This window comes from Cetorhinus maximus, chromosome 2, assembly GCF_964194155.1.
Source record: "Cetorhinus maximus chromosome 2, sCetMax3.hap1.1, whole genome shotgun sequence".
NCBI lineage: Eukaryota > Metazoa > Chordata > Chondrichthyes > Lamniformes > Cetorhinidae > Cetorhinus > Cetorhinus maximus.
This window is the reverse complement of record NC_135880.1, coordinates 161,642,960-161,667,039: the sequence shown is the minus strand read 5'-3', so window position 1 is coordinate 161,667,039 and position 24,080 is coordinate 161,642,960. Positions and strand designations below refer to the sequence as shown.

Genomic DNA, 24,080 nt, shown 5'->3' with positions numbered 1-24,080 from the left:
AGATCTTGAGAGCGGTGACTGGATGGGGCTCGCACCTCCTGCATGTATTGCATAGTAGGCAGAAAAATACAATCACAAAGGGAAGTTAAACTAAAATACACCTGCAAAAAAATGTTAAAATTGGTTTTCCAGACGTTACAGTATCTTTTACCTGCAGCCACTTTTCCATCAACCTTAATTTACCAAATACAACAAAATTAAGGCATTTACAGTTTATTCCATTTCAAGTAATATCCAGCCTCTCATTTCAACGGAGAGTGATTTCTTTAATTTATTAAAAACGTACATTGTGCTCCAGGCACAACGAGTGATAATAAGGCTGACAGATTTAACATTGGCCATACAATGTTAGGATATTGCAAGGTCACTAGGATCTGCTGTGAAGAGCCCCAGTCTCCAGAAACAGTATTGGGCCATCATATAGAGAGGGGCGCATTCTCTTCTGGTTTACTCCTCCACAAAATTAAGTCAACAGTATTTATACAATCTTGTTTCAGCTTCCCTTGATTTCCAACTTCACAGATGTTCACACACAGTGTGCGGGAACTCCTTACACCAAAGGAGCTTGAAGAAGTGAAAATTGAAACTAAACCAGCATTAAGAGAGTTGAGGAAAAACTCCTTAACAGCATAAAAAAGTGAAAACTGAATTGCTAGTAATCCCTGTGACACACTGTGATTCAACCAATTATTAAGTTCAAAGTATAAAAAATGTACAAACGGAGCAAATTCACTTTGCCTCTCATGAGAAGCCCCTGTCAAATCCACCTGCTGACATGTGTAGCCAATTAACTGAGAGTCACTTAGTCGTTTATGCAGACTTAAGGGATAATTTTCACCTGTCAAAAGGCCATATCAGAAATTCTTAAACTCTTAAAAATACTGCGCAGTGAAAGCCGGAATTTGCCATAAGCAACTCCACACTTCTGGAAAGGTCAGAAAATTACCCCTCAAGTGTTGCACAGGACTGAGGCCAATGTGACAGCACCAGATCACTTCACAGGCCAAGTACCTGATCACTTCACAGGCCAAGTACCTGGACAGACGTAAACGTCAAAGGTATATGCAAGCTTTGGAAATCTACGTCACACAGTCAATTTTCTCCTACTACAATCTGCAAACATTTCAAAGGCAAGCTTGTCATCACCGAACTATTACTTTTTATATCACACCCTTTTTCTCTTTCTTTTTAAATACTGCAATTGTTCACCATTTGCTGTACCACATCTTTTGTTTATGGGTTATGAGTGCAGCATAAAATATTTGTAGTTGAGTGCAAGTAATACGAGATACAAAATGACAGTGAGCTTTATGCAGCAGCTTACAACAATCGAACTGCTGATTCTGGTGAGTGGTATTGGTGTATAGGAGCTATCCTGTAGCTGACTGTTGCAATGACATTACCATCCATTGGATCTTCATGGCTGCATCATTATGACTATGAATCTCTACAAGCATAAGTTTAACATGCTCCATTTGCTTTGTCAAGGTGTTGTCAGTGTCTCAGCAGTTTGGTTTCTGGCCAAACGTACGGACCAGAGTTTAGAGAATTTCCTCAGTCACTATCAACATAAGTATATTTTTTTCAGACTGGACAATGTCTTGTCCAACATTATAATAGTCCCAAGAGCACTTCATTGGCAGTAAAGCACTAGGAAACATACTTGAGGTTGTAAAAGGGGCTACATAAAGATGCTATCAAGCAGCATTTGTTTAACAATAACCTGCTCACTGACGCCCAGTTTGGGTTCCGCCAGGGCCACTGAGCTCCTGACTTCATTACAGCCTTGGTCCAGGCATAGACAAAAGAGCTGAACTCACGAGGTGAGGTGAGAGTGACTGCCCTTGACATCAAGGCTGCATTTGGCCAAGTGTGGCATCAAGGAGCCCTAGCAAAACTGGAGTCAATGGGAATGAAAGGGAAAACTCCCCACTGGTTGGAGTCATACCTAGCACAAAGGAAGATGGTTGTGGTTGTTGGAGAGCAGTCATCTCAGCCACAGGACATCACTGCAGGAGTTCCTCAGGGTAGTATCCTCAGCCCAACCATCTTCAGCTGCTTCATTAATGACCTTCCTTCCATCATAAGGTCAGAGGTGAGGATGTTTGCTGATGATTGCACAATGTTCAGCGCCATTCGCAACTCCTCAGATGCTGAAGCAGTCCATGTCCAAATGCAGCAACATCCAGGCTTGGGCTGACAAGTGGCAAGTAACATTCGCGCCACACAAATGTCCGGCAATGACCATCTCCAACAAGAGAGAATCCAATCATTACCCCTTGATGTCAATGGCATTACCATCACTGAATTCCCTCACTATCAACATCCTGGGGGTACCATTGACCAGAACCTGAACTGGACTAGCCATATAAACACTGTAGCTACAAGAGCAGGTCAGAGGCTAGGAATTCTACCACAAGTAACTCACCTCCTGACTCCTCAAAGCCTGACCACCATCTACAAGGCACATGTCAGGAGTGTGATGAAACGCTCCCCACTTACCTGAATGAGCGCAGCTCCCACAACACTCAAGGAGCTTGACACCGAGCAGGACAAAGCAGCCCACTTGATTGGCACCACACGCACATACATTGACTCCCTCCACCACCGACGCACAGTAGCAACAGTGTGTACGATCTACAAGATGCACTGCAGGTATTCACCAAAGCTCCTTCAACAGCACCTTCCAAATCCATGACCACTACCATCAGGAAGGACAAGGGCAGCAGATGGATAGGAATACCACCACCTGGAAGTTCCCCTCCAAATCACTCACCATCCTGACTTGGAAATATATTGTCATTCCTTCACTGTTGCTGAGTCAAAATCCTGAACTCCCTTCCTAACAGCACTGCGGGTGTACCACATGGACTGCAGCGGTTCAAGAAGGCAGCTCACCACCACCTTCTCAAGGGGAACTAGGGATGGGCAATAAATGTTGGCCCAGCCAGCAAAGCCCACATCCCGTGGATGAATAAAAAAAATGAAAGTTCTTTCTTTTCTTTTTTGGGCCACATTGAAAAGATGAAGGGTTTGTTGGCCACCATCACAATGAAAACACTGTGAGGGGAACCCCAAGTGTCTGATCATGTCTGGATCCAGTGGAAGCCTTTTTGGAGGTCAACATGGCAAAGCTGCATCCAACTCAATTCTGGTCTTCCTTAGGGATTTCATAAAGCACTTGTGCCAACACAACTGGATCATTGAGCTTAACATTGAAAAATTGTTCCCATTCCAATCCAGCCTGTCCTGCATCCACACAAGATCTAAGGCTTGAATCTGTACAGACAATATGGGGGGCAGGGATAATTCAAATTGTCCTTATTTTAATTTGCACAGCCTCACATATGGATCCCTCCTCATCACAGAATAGGATTTGATGGAAGGTCTCTCCCCCAGCCTTCTCTTACTGTGTTGTCTGATCTTCAAAGGCTCTTTGACTATGGTTCAGTTGGTTTAGTGAGACAGGAAATGATTTACAGTTAATAAAAGGCAATGGGGGATTTCTAATATGGTGAGCATGTGAGATTGGGTGTGGGTGAGGGGTTAAATCGGGAGAAATTCCAAGACCATCTGGGAGCTGGCTCCAACTCACTGAATTCCAGGTTGTACGGAGGTAAGGTCAGGGAAGGGCAACCAAGCCGCTTCCAGGTGGTCAGCTGACATTTTCAAGTATGTTTATGAGGCTGGCAGCCTCTGATTAAGCCTGCTTTGCAGGTTTTAGAGTAGACAGCTGTGTTATGCAGGCCTCGGAGAAATCCAGCAGCTGAAGGCAAAGCAAGGACATCACTGTTGAGAAAATAAGTGCCTTTACAACACTGCGTGTGACCAGGATGAGCAGAAATCCTTCCCTCTCTCTCAGGTCAAGCAGAATCCCCTCATCAGATCACACCATCATCGCTTCTGCTCTCCCACCCCCATAAAGATCCTCCTCCAGGTTTGGATCTGACCCTTCCCAGCACTCCCTTTGGGATTGACATTCAGACCTGCCTACTCTTGCAGTCTGCTCCACTGTCCTCCCCATCTGACTGGAAGCCATGCCTGTCAATCAGGCTGCCTTCTGGGTGGGGAATCTAACAGGGGTAAAAGGCATAACCTTGTCTTCCACGTTTTCTGTCCAAACTCCACCCCTCCTTTGCTAATCTACCTAACCCACCCGTGTTAATATCCAGTCCTTGTTTCAGTTGGGCTAGAATTTGGCTCATCACGGAGTTCAGTTGGGATTCTTCTTTTCTATTTTTTCCTTAGTTCTGATGAAGAGTCATTCGGACTCGAAGCGTTAACTGTATTCCTCTCCGCAGATGCTGTCAGACCTGCTGAGTTTTTCCAGGTATTTTTGTTTTTGTTTGGGATTCTTCTTGCCTGGAGCTAAAGCCCATTCTGAGATTCCGGTGAGATATGAGGGTTGCATTGTTTGAGCTATGGCTCAATGTGGCTGGCAATCCCTTCCCTGGTAATGTTTTGGCCTTCAGCTAGTTTTCTCACTAATAAAATAATTTCTGGTGTGAAGATACCAGGGTAATAAGAGGAGTGAGGATGATGCTTGAAAGACATGAGCTGCACACCAAAGAAAAAGCACAGTGAAAGAAAGTGTTCAGGAGGATGATTCCACCAAGAGCAGTTCACAATTCCACAACTGTATCTGTAAAACGTTGAGTGAAGAAAGAAAAGCATTCTTTAAATGCAGACGTCGGTAAATATAAGTAAATTCCTCTTTGATCCTCGCATTTCCTGTGACACATTAAATCACTGCCAACTGTCAACAAAGGCATACTTAAATTGCAGTAGGTACATACATGAAATTCTCTAAACTAACAAGCTGAAAATCAACGACAGAATTAAGGGTATTATTGTCTGGTAAGAATAAAATGAACTTCAATCTGCTGTTTCAGTTGCACCAGCCTAGAAGATATTAATTGTAAGTTACAGAATGGGTGTGTAATTTGCAAATTAATTTGAATATGGATAACTATAAAGTCGTGTCTTTTAGTAGGAAGAATAAGAAGGCTACACACTGCTTGGAGAATAAATTTAAATAGGGTAGATGGAGATGTTGGGTTACAGATTCACAAATCAAAATAGCGGCACAGATTAATAGGGCCATAATAAAGGCAAACCAAGCACTGTGGTTCATTTCTAGTGGGATCGAAATAAAGCAGAAAAGTTATGTTAAAGTTGTATAGAACCTTGCTTGGACCACCTCTTGGTACCATGAACACTGCTGGTCCCCATATTACAAACAGGAGAAAGTGCAAAAAATATTCATAAGGATGATACGAGAACAGTGAGGATACACTTAAGTCATTAAAAACTGAAGAGGCTGAGCCTCTTTTCTCTAAGAAAGAGAAGGCTGAGATAGAGATGTTCATTGACATCTTTAAAATTATAAAACAGTTTGATAAGGTAGACGTAGAGAAATTCTTGCACTTATGGGAATTCAAAATTGGAGGTCATAAATATATCATCATTAATAAATCCAAGGAGGAATCCAACAGGAATGTCTTTATCCAAAGAATACTACGAATGTGGATCTCGCTACCACATTGAGTAGTTAAGATAATTAGCATTGATGCATTAAGTGGAAGCTAGATAAACACATGAGAAATAAAGGAATAGAAGGATATGCTGACGAAGAAACAAAGGCTTGGCATCTATATCACACATTTCCTGACCTGTGTGTCCCCAAGGGGCTTTACAGTCAATGAGATATTGACCAAGTGTAGCCACTGTTGTAGTGTAGGAAATACCGCAGCCAATTTGCACACAGCAATCTCCCACAAACAGCCATATGATAATAGCCAGATGACCTGATAATCTGTTAAATCAGTGACATAGAAGAGGAATAAGTATTGGTCAAGGCACCAGGAATAGCAGCCTGCTCTTCTTTGAAATATACCCTGGGAACTTTAATGACCATTTGAGAGAGCAGACCTGGATCTTATTTTAATGCTTTACCCAAAAGACAGCATTTCCAACAGTACTGCACTGGAGTATCAGCCTAGATTTTTGCACTTGCATCTCTGGTGTGGTACTTGGAATCACAACTTTCTGACTCTAGGACAAGAGTCCTACCAACTGAGCCACAGGTCACAAGAGAATTAGGTGAAGAGGGATGGGAGGAGGCTTGTTGTGGAGCATAAACACCAACAATGACCAGCTGAAATGGCCTGTTTCTGTGCTGCAGGTTTAAGTTTACCTATGCTCCTGTTGTTGTTTCAAGATAAATAATCAATGTTTTTCACTTTTTTGCTAAAGACTCTAGCTCATACTGGGGTACGAATCCACGGGTGCTAACTATCTCCTGGTACCTTTCCCAAATAGCTGCTGTTCATCTGGACTACTTCTGCTCTTATTTGGTATGTTTGTTTGGTGTATCTTTGAACCTTTCTAAAGGGGCCACTTTTCCACCATCACACTCCCAGCATGGGAACTTTCCCACTGAGAGCATATGAAGCATACAGAATTCAAGGCTTTATTAAAAGGGGTATAGAATACAAAAGCAAGGAGGTTATGTTAAACTTGTATAAAACATCAGTTTGGCCTCAACTGAAGTACTGTGCCCAGTTCTCAGTGCCACACATTAGGAAAGGTGTGAAGGCATTCGGGAGAGTGCAGCAAAGATTCACGAGAATGGTTCCAGGAATGGAGAACTTCAGTTACATAGAAATATTGGAGAAGTTGGAACTGTTTTCCTTGGGGAAGAGAAAGTTGAGAGGAGATGTTATAGAGGTATTCAAAACCATGAGAGGTCTGGACAGAGTAGATAGGGAAAAGCTGTTCCCACTGGTAGAAGAATCGAGAGCAAGAGGGCACAGATTTAAGGCAATTGGGGAAAGAAACAATGAATATATAAAGAGAAACTTTTTCACAGGGTGAGTGAAGATCTGGAATGCACTGCCTGAGAGTATGGTGAAGGCAGGTTCAATCAAGGCATTCAAGAGGGAATTGGATTATTATCTGAAAAAGATGGATGTGCAGGGCTACAAGGAGAAGGTGGGGGAGTGGCACTAGATGCACTGTTCATTCGGAGAGCTGGCACAGACACAATGGGCTGAATGGCCTCCTTCTGTGCTAACAATTCTGTGATTCTGTGAATTCAGGCACTCATTGTCTGTGACAAAAAACTATAGACAATATGCATCCAAATTTCTAATGTGAGCTACCTGAAGGTGAGGCCCCCAATTGGGAGCACATAGTCAGGAAACTTACCCCTTATGTGCCATCTATTGGACCAAAGCGATTAAGGATTCCATCAGTAATGACAGGGAAAAAGCTCCAACAAAGCATTCATGAAGGGGTAAAGCCAGATAGCCCAGTGCCAAATACTTGATAAAATAGGCAATAACCAGTAAGAAAGCAATTTGATCATCAGAGGAATAGCTCAGGTACACCTTCACTGAACATTAAATTCAAATCTATGAAGTGTAAAAAATGAGCATTTTTATGACATATATGTTCAATTATTTAACTGACTGCTGTATCTTTTAATCAAGTCTCTGTTCCCTAATTAACCGTAAAACACGTGAGTCTTTATTATAAAAGCGCCAATTTATGCCCTCTTTTAAAACATGGTGAGTGATTTCTAAATCCATGCTCGCCATGAGGAATCTAAACCAATATAGTTATATATTATACACAACAAACATACAAATCAAATAATAAAGAAAGTAGCACAATTAACCTTAATGCACATATTAACATTCCTGCGTTCTAGTTAGTTGATGACAATAAATACAGACAAATCCTAGCTGCTTCTTTCAATCACAGCCGAAAAAAGAAATGCAAAAGACTTAAAAAGCAGGATCCTCACTAATGACTAAAACTAAGTCAGCACTACCATGGTTAGTGAAACTCTCTCCCTTCCACACCCAACCCCCGCCCCCCACCAACCCTGCTGTGCTGAGTGACCCGAACCAGACACAATGTAAAGTGCTGCTTTGCATCTTTGATCAGCCAGCAAACACAACGTCTTGTGCTTGAACCTGACTTCCCCGCACCACACCCAACCCACGGTTGAACTCAGAATATTCAGTTCTTGATGTAATGGAGTTTTATGTTAATAGTCAACATTCAGCATTAAGATCTGCACTCTTAGCTCTATGTATCACCCTCAAATGAAGGTGGATCAAACAACTAAAAGATCTTAATTTCTCCACGTGACGGACCATACTAGATTATGTAATGCAGGTTGTACATATGATACGATACCTCTGTATACTCATGCACTACCATAGTAGGTGCATCATTTCATGGATGCAGAATTCAGAAGTTACAGTTGCAAAAATCATGCAAATTATTTTTGAGAGCTCATTCTTTCAAATATGAAACAAAAACAGCTTACAGGCAGATTCAATGTTCATGATATTTAGAAAAATCAGCATTACAAATAGATTTAAAAGACAAATGCCATGCAGTTCTGAAGGGAGATAAGTGACTGCACAATTCATATATGAAAATGTCAGGATTGGGAGTGAGTAGATTTACTGTTCAAACAAAATTTTGATTCATACACTACCAGCATGACTAAAAATATTGCAGCAAAAGAGCAGTAAAGGTGTAGAAATTCATATTTTTCTACACATCAATGTAATGCATTATCTATAATCAGTTAGGAAGCATTAGGAAAATTCACTCAATATCAAAGCTGAGACTGCAATAAATGAGAAATCAAAATGGGGAATAGATATCCAAAGGGAGCATCAAGCCCAACAGAAATAAAATCTGAACCACAATGCTGGGAAGATAATCTTCTGTTCCTTAAATCACATTTCTTTCACCAGTCTGAGAAGGTGATAACCAGGTCTGTAATTGTGACTGGAGACACAAAGGCTAGACCACTGCAGAGAGCTGCAGCTGCCTATGGCTTTGTGATCAGCCGATAAGCTGGGAAAACCACTAAGACAGATTTATTTGCCTGCTGGAACTATCCCTATTTTGTCGTCTTGATAAAAAAAAGGTCAAACACATATCTGGCATAAATGATGAGGCCAAGTTCCAGCAGGATGTTATTTTGCTAGTGACAGCTGCGCAACACATACAGAAGAGACAGAACCACATAATCAAAAGTAATCTGAAAACGATTAGGTCTGAATTAATTAATGTCATATCAGCTGCCTGTACTTGTACACTATATACAGATGATAACTGGCAAAGGCTACAATCCAGGATCAGATTTCACGGTGACATGTTTGCACTGCACGTGGTTGGCATGCTTCAGAAGGATTGTTACTCATGTCTGCATCAGTTCTGACCTTTCTATTTACTTTGGTTTAATCTGAACAACTATCTTGTCCGGAATCCAGCTGCCAATGTTCCAAACCTGATAAAGGCATACCCTGTTTGCCAAGAAACGCTCTGCATGTAAATGAATTTATATAAACAGGAGTTTAATACAACTTTGCAAACCTCAAACCTGAACCTATTCACTCACTTACTGTGTTATATGAAAAAGACAGAAAACATTTAATAAAAGAATACGTTTTGCACAAAAGGTGATTAGACTCTTTAAAACATGCTGTCATCACAGACTGAAACATGGCACTGAGCTGAGTGTATTTAATGTTCTAGCATTAAAGCTAGATGATTGTGGCACATTTTAGGCCTGGATCAGGATTTTACATGCAAATTGTTATAGAATAGGAGTGAATTGGCTTGGAGCTTTCAAACATTTCTATATTTGTGAAAATTTCAACTGGATTGGGAAACTTCTTAAAAACATTCAGGAACAACTCTGTGGTTAATCCAATTGCAAGTGCAGTAAGAAAAGTTGGAAACTTAAATCATATGCTACAGCGATCGGTAGCTACTGTTGAATGGTTCAAATATGCATTATCTTAAGGCACTGAACTCAGCACCTAGGATGGATCACACAGCCCTACCTGATTTGTGCCAAGATTAGAGAAGAGAGCAAATGTTCTGCAATGTAATTTCCAGATAAAGGCATTTGGGTAGAAAACCAAGAATGTGCATCACACATGGTGGCCAAGGTGAGAGGAAGAAGTCTTAATAAACTCCACAGCAGTTGGCTTTACAAACTGCTCGTATTTTTTTTAAATGGCAGGCTGCAGGAGCTTTCGCAAGGAAGGATATCACAGTCTCAGTGCAACTGTAGCCATTCCCAGGAAGGGTACACATTTTCAACTTGGGGCAATTAACAAAGATCATCAGTTTAGCCCAATTTAAATTTAAGGACAGAATGAGAAAACTTGCATTTAGATAACACTTTTCATGACCTAAGGACCCAAAGCCCTTTACAGCCAATAAAATACTTTAGAAAAGCACATGATTGTAGTGGTAATTTGCACACAGCAAGGTCCCACAATCAGCTGCAAAATAAATGACCAGATAATCTGTTTTTTTATGTGCTGTTTGAGGGATAAATAATGGAAGAATGCCTACCCTTCTTTGAATAATGCCAAGGGATCTTTTATATCCCACTGAGAGGACAGCCAGGTTGAGACCTCAGTTTAACATCTCATCTGATAGGTGGCACTTCTGACAGTGCTGCACTCCCCCAGTGCTGGATAACAACTACTTGTATTGATATAGTGCCTTTAAAGTATTAAAGCATCTCAAGGGGCTTCATTGGAGCATTAACAAACAAAGTTTTACACCACATTACAGAGATTAGGGCAAATGACCAAAATCTTGGTCAAAGAGGTACATTTTCAGGAGTCTCTTAAAAGAGGAAAGTATAAGGAAGAGAGATAGAGAGGGTCATGGAGAGATGGACAACTTAGAGCTTAGGCAGCTGAAGGCATAGCCACCATTCATGGAGCAATTAAAATCAGGGATAGCTAAAGAAATCAGAATTGGAGGGGTGCAGATATCTCGGAGGGTAGAACTGGAGGAGCAAATAGAAAAAGGAAGGGCAAGGTCACGAAGGAACTTGAAAACAAGGATGAGACTCAAAATTTTAAGGAATTAGATGAGTGCAGATGAGGGTTGTGGGACTGGATGAGATTATAGAGATAGAGAGGGATGAGGCCATGGAAGAATTTGAAAACGAGGATGAAAATTTTAAAATCAAGATGTTGCTTGATGGGGTGCCAACATAGGTCAGCAAGTACAGGGGTGGTGGGTGAAGGGGATGGCACGAGTTAAGACACAGGCAGCAGAGTTTTGGATGACCTTAAGTTTATTGAGGGTAAAATGCAAGAGGACTGGAATAACCTCCCTACATCTTTCTGCCACTTACCTCACTTTCCTCCTTTAAGACACTCCTTGAAACTTGTACAAGCTTTTGGTCATTTGACCTAATATCTTCATAAGCATTTGATATCTTATTTTACTTTATGATGCTGCTATGAAGCACCTTGGGGCATTTTATTACAGAAAAGGTGCTATATTAATAGAAGTTCTTGATACCACACATTAACGGCCATCTAACCACTGCAAGCAAATATGAGACCTGGACACAGTCTTCATTCTATGCATCAACAAGATGTATATAAATGACGAGAGGTGGATTTTGGAGGCTACACATCTACCACTTTTTCATAAGGCTCTAAAATTTTCTCACTTCACACATTCAGCTGCATAGTGCATTTAAGCACAGTTGAGCTAAACTGGGACTAAAGTGATGCCAATCCAAAGAACAACTTATTAGGAGGAGGTCTAAAAACTCGGGATGGGATTTTCCAGCCTCTCCCAAGCCAGCAAGATGTTCCGGTCCCAGCGAATTCAAACGGAGCCTTGAATGGCTCGCCACATCCACTGCGGGGGGAACCCGATGTGGCAGGGCTGGAAAATAAGGGAACTGAACAAAGGAGAGGTGGATAGGCAATTCCAGAGCACAGGGCCTCAGCAGAATTTCCAATATCAGAGTGAATTAAAAAGTACGACCTGAGAGGTAGTAATTTCAGGATTACTACCAGTGCCACATGCTAGCGAGAGTAGAAATAACAGGATATATCGGATGAATACGTGGCTGAAAAAATGGTGTAGAGGGGAGGGATTCAGATTCCTGGGACATTGGGACCGGCTCTGGGGAAGGTTAGAGCAGTACAGTCAGGGCGGGTTGTATCTGGGCAGGACCAGGACCAATATCCTTGGCAGGGTGGGGGGGGATTTGCTACTGCCGTCAGGGAGGGTTTAAACTAGAATGGCAGGAGGATGGGAACCTGAGTAGGGAGACAGAGGAGGGGAAACAAGGATAGAAACAAAAGACAGAAAAGTAAGAAGCAAAGCTGGAAGGCAGAAAAAAAAGGGCAATAAATAGGGTCATAGTGCAAAATAAAGCTAAGATGATTAACAAGGCTAAAAAGGCAAGTCTAAATGCATTGCATCTTAACGCGCAGAGTATTCGCAATAAGGTAGACGAATTAACAGCGCAAATAGATATAAACAGTCATGATATAGTTGCAATTACAAAGACATGGCTGCAGGGTGACCAAAGATGGGAACTGAACATCCAGGGGTATTCAATGTTTAGGAAGGACAGACAAATAGGGAAAGGAGGTGGGGTAGCACGCGTAAGAGAGGAAATCAATGCAATAGGGAGGAAGGATATTGGCTTGGAAAATCATGGTGTGGAATCTGTTTGGGTGGAGATAATAAACGCCAGGGGGCAGAAAACATTGGTGGGAATTGTCTACAGGCCCCCAAACAGGCCCCTAATGGAGATGTAAGGGAAGGCATTAAAGAGGAAATTAGAGAGGCATGCAATAAGGGTACAACTGTAATCATGGATGACTTTAATCTACATATAAATTGGACAAACTAAACTAGCAATAATACTGTGGAGGAGGATTTCCTGGAGTGTGTACGTGATTTTTTTTTAGACCAATACGCTGAGGAACCACCTAGACAGCAGGCTATCCTAGACTGGGTATTGTGTAATGAGAAAGGATTAATTAACAATCTTGTTGTGCCCCCTTGGGGAAGAGCGACCATAAAATGATGGAATTGTTCATTAAGATGGAGAGTGAAGAAGTTGAATCCAAAACTATTGTCCAGAATCTAAATAAAGGGAACTACGAGGTTACGAGGCATGACTTGGCAACGACGGATTGGGGAACCTTACTAAAAGGGTTGACAATGGATAGGCAATGGCTAATACTTAAGGAATGTATGCATGAATTACAAAAAATATTCATTCCTTTCTGACGCAAAAATAAAACAATAGCTTACAAAAGGAATTAAGGATATTATTAGATCCAAAGAGGAGACATATAAAATTGCCAGAAAAAGCAGCAAGCCTGAGGATTGGGAGCAATTTAGAATTGAGCAAAAGTGGACAAAAAGATTGATCAAGATGGGGAAAATGGAGTATGAGTGTAAACTTACAAGGAACATAAAAACTGACTGTAAAAGCTTCTATAAATATGTGAAGAGAAAGAAATCAGTAAAGACAAACATAGATCCTTTACAGTATGAAACAGGGGAAATTATAATGGGGAGCAAAGAAATGGCAGAAGAATTGAACACATATTTTGGCTCTGTCTTAACAAAAAAGGACACAAATAATTTCCCAGAAATGTTAGGGAACCAAGGATCTAGTGAGAGGGAGGAATTGAAGAATATCAGTATTAGTAATAAAAAAAAGATGCTAGAGAAATTAATGGGGGTAAAGGCTGAAAAATCCCCAGGGCCTGATAATCTACATCCCAGAGTACTGAAGGAAGTGGCCCTGAAAATATTGGATGCATTGGTGGTCATCTTCCAAAATTCTATAGACTCTGGAGCAGTTCCTGCAGATTGGAGAGTGGCAAATGTAACCCCAATATTTAAAAAGAGGGACTGAAAAAACAGAATTACAGACCAGTTAGCCTAACATCAGTAGTGGGGAAAATGATAGAGACTATTATAAAAGATGTAGTAACAGAACACTTGGGAAGCATTAACAGGATTAGATAAAGCCAGCATGGGTTTATGAAAGGGAAATCATGTTCAACTAATCTACTGGAGTTTTATGAGGATGTAACTAGTAGAATAGATAAGGGAGAACCAGTGGATGTGGTGTATTTGGATTTCAAGAAGGCTTTTGATAAGATCCTACCTAAGAGGCTAGTGGGCAAAATTAAAGCGCATGGGATTGGGGGTAATATACTGGCATGGATTGAGAATTGGTTAACAGGCCGGAAACAGAGTGTGAGAATAAATGGGTCTTTTTCCAGATGGCAGGCGGTGACTAGTGGTGTACCGCAGGGATCAGTGCTTGGGCCCCAGCTATTCATGATATATATATAAGTGACTTGGATTAGGAAACCAAATACAATATTTCCAAGTTTGCTGACAAAACTGGGTGTGGTTGAGAGTTGTGGGGAGGATGCAAGGAGGCTTCAGGGCGATTTAGACAAGTTGTGTATGTGGGCAAACACATGGCAGATGCAGTATAGTGTGGATAAATGTGAAGTTATATGCTTTGGTGTGAAAAACAGAAAGGCAGAGTATTATTTAAATGGTGATATATTGGGAAATGTGGATGTACAAAGGGGTCTGGGTGTCCTTATACACCAGTCAATGAAAGTAAACAGGCAGGTGCAGCAAGCAATTAGGAAGGCAAATGGTATGTTTGCCTTCATTGCAAGAGGATGAGAGTGAAGTAGGGGTGTCTTACTGCAGTTATACAGGGCCTTGGTGAGACCATACCTGGAGTATTGCGTGCAGTTTTGGCCTCCCTACCTAAGAAAGGATATACTTGCCACAGAGGGAGCGCAACGAAGGTTCACTAGGCTGATACCGGGGATAGCAGGACTGTCGTATGAGGAGAGAATGGTTCAACTGGGCCTGTATTCACTAAGGTTTAGAAGAATGAGAGGGGATCTGATTGAAACATATAAAATTCTAACAAGCCTAGACAGACTAGATGCAGGGAGGATGTTTCCCCTGGTTGGGGAGTCTAGAATCAGAGGCCACAGTCTCAGGATATAGGGCAGACCATTTTGGACTGAGATGAAGAAAAAGTTCTTCAATCAAGAGGTGGTCAACCTGTGGAATTCTCTACCGCAGAAGGCTGTGGAGGCCGGGTCACTGAGTATATTCAAGAAAGAAATTGATAAATCTTTGAATATTAGGGGCTTCAAGGGGTATGGGGAGAAAGCAGGAATATGGCATTGAGACAGAGGATCAGCCATGATCATATTGAATGGTGGAGCAGGCTCGAAGGGACGAATGGCCTACTCCTGCTCCTTGTTTCTATGATTCTAGAGTGATGGGAAGGGGGATGCACAAGATGCCAGAGTTAGAGCAGAGAGTTCTCACCAGGGGAGGAAGCAATAGAACAGGAGAAGCTTTAAGAGGTTGGGAGTAATTTAACAATATAAATTTTACATTTATATTAAATTAATTATACATAATTGTAAGATTTCATATATTTTAATTACCCACTGCAATGACCTGTAATCACTGTAATGTTGTTCTGAAGTAGACCATCATTGCTTTTCCTAAAATATTTCCTTCCATTTTTTGTGTCTGTTTTTCTACATTACAACAGTGACTACACTTCAAAAAGTACTTAATTGGTTAGAAAACACTTTGGACATTCCTGAGGTTGTGAAATGTGCTATAAAAATGCATGATCTTTTTATTAATTCCTCTGTAGGGTTAGTTTATATTTGTTAATCTTCACTGTACCAAAAGTCAGTATTTAAATATCAATTTTGATATGGAAATGCTCCCCAGTATCACAGCGGATAATTACACCACTTGGTGTGATGCAAGCCACATAGACTAGGAGGTTCCCAGGTTCAATCTCTAGTCTGTGCTGATTTTATCCAGGACTGTCAGTAAGGGCAAAACAATTGGCCTTATGAATCCGGGGCTAAGAAATGGAAAATTCGGGTTGCATTCCTACTCCTGACTGCAATCTAGTAACCCCTTCAGAATGTGTACATGCGGACTCAGTGGAGGCCAGGACCAGCTTTGGTGCCTTCCATGAATGAAAGACCCAGCAGAGTCCAGAATTATAACTGAAGGAAGCCTAATTTGGCGAGTTATTAGAGTAGTTTAAATGACATGGGGACAGTGACAAAGGGCAGCCCAGTACACTACCTGAACTGAGCGAGTTGCCTAGAATGAGAAAATAGAAGGTTGTCAATGGTACAGCACATTCAGTAGAGGGGAGAAAACTGGAAGCAGAAACCGTTTTAAAACAATTTTTTTAATGTTTAGTTATTATTTATTAATTATTAATTATTTTACTAAACATTTCTCACTGGAAAAACAAAACAAAAATAAAGTAGTGGGTTGTGATGTGCCTTGATCAAGGGTTGATTGCACTCCTGAAGAATGTTTTACAGTCCAGACATTTATAGCTGCTCCTGTTACACAGTGGACAATCATCCATGTTTTAATGCACTTAGGAAGTATACATAACCCTGAATTAATTAATTTATCTCTAGGGTCCATACAGCCGCCTATCAACATTTTTAACCAGCTTTGCAAAATACCAAGGGAGTCAAAGGTGGAAACTGAAATACATATGGAAACAGGTATAGCTGCCAAAATCCTATAATCTGTTGAGCAAGTCTCAGCCTATCTGGTATGCTCTAGTGTTGTCAATCCTGGATTTCAGTTGATTTTACAAAAACCCTTTTCATAGTGATCTGAAAGTCACAAACAGGTCCAGTTAATTCTAATGTGAACATATACATTATGATCAAGAGTAGGCCATTCAGCCCCATGAACCTGCTCTGCCATTTGATAGAATCATGACTGACCTAATTGTGGCCTCAACTCTACTTTCCTGTCTATTACCAATGACCTGTAATTCCCTTGTTAATGAAGAATTTATTTAACTCAGCCTTAAAAATATTCAATGAAACTGCCTCCACTGCTTTCTAGGGAAGAGAATTCCACAGACTAACAACCCTCTGCAGGTAAAAATGTCTCCTCATCTCCATCTTATATGGGAGACTCCTTATTTTTAAACCCCTAATTCTTGTCTCTCCCACAAGGAGAAACATCCTTTGAGCATCCACCCTGTCAAGCCCCCTCAGGATCTTATATGTTTCAATCAGATCACCTCGCATTCTTCTAAACTCTAATGGATACAGGCCCAAACTGTCCAATCTTTCCTCATAAGATGACCCCTCCATCCCATGAATCTGTCAAGTGAACCTTCTCCAAACTGCTTCTACTGCAATTATATCCTTCCTTAAATAAGGAGACCAAAACTGTACACATACTCCAGATGTCGTCTTACCAAGGCCCTGTACAACTGTAGCAAAATGTTCCTACTTTTAAACATGATTCCCCTTACAATTAACAACAGCATTCCATTTGCCTTCCTAATCACTTGTTGTACCTGCTTACTGACTTTTTGTGATTCATGTACCAGGACACGCAGGTCCCTCTGTACCATCCAGTTCTACAATCTTTCTCCATTTAAATACATGCCGAGTGACCTTTATCCAAAACCCTCAGGGCCAATTGCATTTTGGATTTCAGATAATTTCAGTTTTCGGATATCGCGTATAAACTTCTACTACAATAGCCTAAGCCTAGGCTAGCTATAGACTAAAGTAAATAAAATGGCTAAAAAAGTAAGTTGTATCACTGAATAATAAATACAGGGTGCCTGACATGTTCTTTTTGATATGTTCACCACAAAAATTGCAAGGTTAGCAGTGCAAACAACTAGACTTCCCATGCTAAAAGGTCCATGAGGTTCAAAAAAAGTGCGGTTTTTGGACACATTTGGGTTTTGCATTTACGGATACAGGATACTTGACCGGTAGTATACTGCTTTTCTATCCTTCAAATCAAAATGTACAAATCAAAAGAACCATCCTCACCGCCAAAACAACTATTTTTATTTTATACGAAAAAATATTTTAGAAAATACCAGCAGTTCAATGTTAAGAAATACATACAAAGCCCAATGAGGAGGGTAAAGAGCAGGTCAGGCTAATCATTAACCTTCCTTGTAAAGTTAACAACATTGACAGAGATTCATGCAAGATCTTTTGGAGTAAGCACATTGTAAACGTTTGTTTGGTATTTTTTCCTATTTTTGCCTGGAGCCACTGGGATAGATTTTGACCCTGCACGATTGTGTAAAATGGGTAGCAGCAATTTGCCAGCCCGTTTTACATCTCACCCCTTTCTTATTTCATTGTAGCCCAATTTTATCATCACTTGACATTCACAGTCAAATACTTGTCAGAGTCTCCAGATGGAAATCTAGAGTGAGAATCCTGATTGCACTGACCCTTTTCTACATCTGGAATGCAGAAATCAATTGTAACATTCCAGCCATTAACCCAGCTGAGATGCTGTAACCAGTCACTGAGGAACTGAAACCGCATTCTGGGAGGATCTTTGAAGATAGTTGTCATCTCCTAAAATGGCGTCATTATGTGCAGCCCTATATCATTGCATTTTAAGCTCTGATTACATGCACTATTACAAAAGAACATCTCCACGCAGCTCACTTCAGCTGATGCACAGATAGCACAAGGGTCTTGTTTGCTTTTCACACCATATGGGATACAATCATGGTAGAAGATTAAAAAGGCAAAATTATAAAAAATGAAACTTTTTTTTTCTAAAAAGCAGTGCTGACTGATCTGGGAAATAAATCTTCAATGAGCCAGTTCAAATTAACTTTCTTTAAGACAACTAAAAAAAACAGCAAGCAGAAAAATAAACATTCTCAGAAGCCTAAGCAAACTGTAGCTTCAGGGCACAACTGCTTTTTGGCTGATTATCTGAGTAAAGTATGGAGATGTCAACCCAGAAGGCCAAAGACTATTAGATATGTCACACTGAAGCAACATTCAAATAATACACACATTTTGACAGTGTTGATATAAGTTGTATGTGATCACCAATCACAGTATAGCTTCTGCAAATAATCCAGTCTGAAGAGAAAAAATGCTGCTGGTTAACGGTGTGACAATCTCTCTAAGTGGCAACTGCCATGTTATTATCAGTGGCTGGTCTAACTTTTACTTTGCTTATTCATTCACAGAATATGCACATCACTGGCAACGCCAGCATTTTTTGTCCATTCCTCATTATCCTTGTGGTGGTGATTGTGATTCTTTAACTGCTGCAGCCCATGTTGTGTCACTATCCCCACAATGCTGTTAGGTAGGGAGTTCCGGAATTTTGACCCACCGACAATGAAGGAACAGTGATGTATTTCCAAGTCAGGATGATATGTGACTTGGAAGGGAACTTGCAAGTGGTGGTGTTCCCATACGCCTAATGCTCTTGTCCTTCCAGGCGATAGAGGTCATTGGTTTAGGGGGTGGTGCCAAAGAAGCCTTGGCAAGTTGCTGCAGTACATCTTCTAGACTGCTAAAACTGCTGCCACGTTGCACGTTGGTGGTGATGGGAGTGAATGTTGGTGCACAACCTCCAGCAGCAGGTTTAATTTCCTCCGGGCACAAATTTTATTGCTCCAATTAACCCGTGTAGATTGATTCATTACTCTTAAAATGCAGGAATCTATTTGAATATATAGGTTAAAGTTGCACAGAGAAATTTCTCCAGCAAATTTCACCAGTACGCTAAACATAACACGCAGAGGAAATTAAACTCATAGATCCCAGAGTCTGCCACAGAACACAGACTTTATCCATCAAATAATGCAGGTAGAGAGCAGAAAAACTAATGAATACAAGGATTTGTATGCAACACACAGAGTTATTAAGTTGCTCACGGAGCTCACAGCTGGTGGTGTGAGGTGTTATATTGTTCCAGGCAGGTGAATGAGCAGTGATCCTACCCAATTCACTCTGGTCTAATTTCCTTCACGTGGCAGAGAATAATTAGAAAATTTCCAAACCCAAACTACTTTGAAAAGTCTTTATGCAGTATCTTCACCCTCAAGGGAATATTAAAGGTGCTTTTTATCCAGGAAAATTCCCTAAAAATTGACATTGTTTCAAATCAGGTGTAAACCAACACATTAAACTGGGGGTGGTGGAATAACTTTGATTCCTGATGAAAAAATCCTGCCAAAAATCAGCAAAGCAAAGCAAGGTCATGAGAACCAGACATCAGCACCAGAAGAAGGTACGTTTTTGCACACCACTCATTTGTACCTTTTGCAAGTGTGTTCACACATACCAGACCAATAACAAAGAAAATGAATTTTCACCAGAGCCTTGTACGTCAAGTGTTTAGTAGCATTCACCTGTTTTACTCCATTTTGGTGTCAGTACCATTACTTGACCTTCATCTCATGAAGGCGTTAGCCTATCTCAGTGGCAGCATTCCCACCCTTGGTGAGATGGTATGAGTTCAAGCACCATTCCAGTCACCTGACGCTAGGTTGGCACTTCAGTGCAGTATTGAAGGAGTGCTGCCATCAGCAGTGCTAACTTTCAGATGAAGTGTTTAACTGGAGTCCTATCTGCTTTCTCAAGCTGGTGTAAAACCTTAAACGGTACTATTCAAAGAGCAGAATCTTGGTGACCAGACCAATATTTGTTTTTCAACCAACATAACCAACAGAAATAATTATCTGATCATTTGTGTAACAGCATCTTAATGCACACAATTGACTATTGCATTTTTCTACAAAACAACATTAACCATTGTAGAAGTGATTAATTTGTTATGAAGCACTTTGGGGTGTACTGAGGTCATGAAAGATGCAATATAAATACAGGTCCTTTTCTTATAGTGTTGGTCCCAAAACATGCACAACATTGCAACTAGTGCTGACCCAATCTTGAAATTGGCAAACCTTAACAATCAACTGAAATTGCTCCTATTATCCAACAATTGCCCTACACAGAGTTTCTAGAATTAATTGGCACATAATATGCATTACATGATGTGGTACCATGCGATGCAGATCCACCAGACCTTTACAATAAGTGGAAAATCTACCATCAATATTGTAAACTTTCCCCAAGGCGATGACTTTTATCTAGAGTTACAGTTCCACAGGCACTGGGCAACCATTACCTCACTCAAGTAGCCATTTTTCATATGTGAGGCAGGGCATGTTGCAGCAAGTAACTGGCCTCCTGACTCCCTAAAGCCTGTCCACCATCTATAATGCACAAGTCAGGATTGTGATGGAATACTCGTCACCTGCTTGCACGAGTACAGCTCCACCAACACTCAAGAAACTCAACGCCATCCAGCAAAAGCAGCCTCCTAGATCAGTACCCCATCCACTACCTTAATCATCCACTCTGTCTAACACCAATGCACAGTGGCAGTACCATGCACCATCTACAAGATGCACTGCAGCAACTCAGCAGCTCTTTGACAACACCTTCCAAATCTGCAACCTCTACTACCTAGAAGAACAAGGGCAGCAGGCACATGGGTACACCATCACCTGCAAATACCCGTCCAGGTCACACACCAAGTATACTACCATTCCTCCATTGTTGCTGGGTCAAAATCCTGGAACTTCCTCCCTAATAGCCTGTGGTGATTGACCACCAAGGGTAATTAGGGATGGGTAATAAAATCTGGCCTTACCAGTGATACCCACATCTCCCCCTCTCTCTCTTTCAGCTTTTCCTATGTTACACGGGATTGTCACAATGCTGGTTGATCACCCTTCATATCAACCATCATTTTTGGATTTGGCGTGCTGTTTTATGGCACTGGAATCCTTCCTGCCACTAACATTTATCCTGGCTGGAGACTGGCACCAATACATGTAGGGTTGCCTGCAGCCTGTAAAATGGAAGTTGATAAGCTACTTAAATGAGGTGGTCATCACATTTGAACTCTAACCTCTCACCTATCATTCACAAAAGTGCATTTTAGGCATGAGTCATTGCATAGCAATCTTGATGGGCCGGCAAAGACAAATGGCCAATTTTTGCCCCTTCCGATCTTGGGAGATAGTAAGGCCAACTCTCAGTCCTGTTGACCTGTTCCAACTGAGATCAACTCACTCAACAAAGGTCAGTGATAAAACCTTAAAATTTCCTGGTTTTCAATGCTCAGTGCCAGATCACATAATGCACTTAACTACTGAACCATCAAGGGAACTGTGTACATAAACAGGGCAGCAGAGTCCGTTTTAGCTGAACAATAAGTTTCACTTATTTTGCCTCTTTTAACTGACACTTCCGGTACCACTTTTCAGAAAATGACTGCAAAAACTAAATCCCAATCAAACTTCTATTCTTAAGGATCTTTTTTCCATTCATCCTTTAATGAAATTAGTTTTATTACTTTGCCAATGTATTTACCTTAGTTTACACATGTAAAACTTCCAAGTACCCATTTAATTGATAAGTACTTAGTAAATAACAAATGAAGCATTGGCAAGCAGCCACAAACTATTGCAATTTACTATCATCTGGCAGGATTCCATTGTAGCCATCCTTCTCCAGCAAAGTAACTGATAGTAAATAGAAACATTTGTGCCATGTAAAATTCTGCTAACAAAGAAGTGTTGTAGGGTCCTCTGATGGCTCATTGAGACCATCTAGCAAATAACTCAGGCCAGGAAGGCCTCCAGTTCAATGCTAAGCTTACAGAGAGTTTGATAATCCTAAATAGCCTCCCATCTCTCTGGGCAATCAAAGACAAATCATGCAGGAGTATTATCCCTACTTGCTCCCCACTGACCGTGCTAGAAGTAGACAATTGTGGATATCACAAGGGGAACAGCTCATCTATGAAGCCTCTCAGAATCAAATAGCTGGCAAATCTTCATAGCCAGGGCTCAGACATGAATAATGACCATTTGGGTGAGGTATTGAAGGATGTCTGTGGTTCCCAACAAATAGTAAACACTTAAAAGGAGGGGAAGAAATGGAAGAGAATTTGTGATGGAACAAAATTATTTTCAGTACAAAAGTCTTCCTTACATTAAAATTTGTCCAGCACAATCTAGTGGGTTTTTTTTTGCTGATTCAAAAGATGCAATGATAAACATAAGGGGAACAAAGAAGGTAGATTGGGAGAAACTATTTCCACTAGTTGAGGAGTCTAGGGCTAAGAGGCATAATGAAAAAATAGAGTCAGAACCAGACCTTTCCAGGGTGAAGTTATGAAATACTTACTCATGTAACTTTCTTTTGCAAACGACAATAGATACTACATCAATTGTGAATTTTAAAACTAAGATCGATAGATTTGTATTAACCAAAGGTATTAAGGGATATGGGGAAATCAGCCATGATCTCATTGAATGCAGGTGGAAGAGGCTTGAGTGGTTGAATTACCTATTCCTATGTTACTATTTTCCTGTACTCACAATCTCTTGTAAAGCAGTGCAATAACTCCATCAACTTCATTACCACCAATAAGTCTTGATTTTTTAAAATTTCAGATGTTACATTTTGCCAGCAGCAAATCATAAGCAGCCTCATGAATTTACTTCACCATTTTTTCTATTGAGGAGTAAAAAACATTCAACTTGGTTGTCATTTTTAAAATAAAACATATTGGAACTGCGATTTGATGCACTTCAGTAAAAGAGAATGTATTCTGAAGGATGTTCAAAGGAATGTTTGGACACAGATAACTGTTAAAAGAAAAAAAAGATGCATGATCTTCTATTTAGCCCTGAGACTTTTGACTGCGCCAGTAATTTGTAAGCTCCCTGGGCCAACCGTTTTTGTTAAAGCTTTCTGTTTTCACATCACGAAGCTGAAAAAGCTGAACATTACAGTAATAAAACTATTCGAGCATAAAGAAAAGTTTTATTAAACTTAAAAAGTTTAAGCCATAAAAATCATTAACCACTGCAGCCACTTTCTGTTTCCCCAGCTTTTCTTTCTTAGTCTTTTTTTTAAAAAGAACATCACACCTTTTCTTCATTTCTAACAAATGTACTCAATGTTATATTTTATTTCATCCTCAATTTGTTGCTTCCTTTCTTGAACCATGCTGGAACATAGGTGCTGGCTAAACAACAGAGTATCTGTTTTTCCTTTCCAGTGAGAAAGTCACTCATAGGTGAACAGTTTGCTGACAATCAGGGCCAGGACTCATCCTGTTCTCACCCGATATCTTCACGCACACTTTCCAGCAGGATTACTGGGTCGTGTTCAGGAGCAAAATCAATGAATAATTTTTCCACCTTCCAACCTGCGGGCACTGAGACCAGCTGGAGTGCCTTCGCAGCTGCTCTGTCTGCAATCAAGCTTCCAAGCAAAGAACCAGTGTCAAATCTGGAATCCTCCTGGGCACCAATGGCC

At 40.7% G+C, this 24,080-nt stretch overlaps 1 protein-coding gene across 11 annotated transcripts in view; it reads right to left on the bottom strand.

Moving 5' to 3' along the window:
- The window catches only part of ptprda (protein tyrosine phosphatase receptor type Da), a 622,540-nt gene that overhangs the window by 577,167 nt on the left and 21,293 nt on the right, over positions 1 to 24,080 (bottom strand). The gene's annotated exons all lie outside the window — the stretch shown is intronic.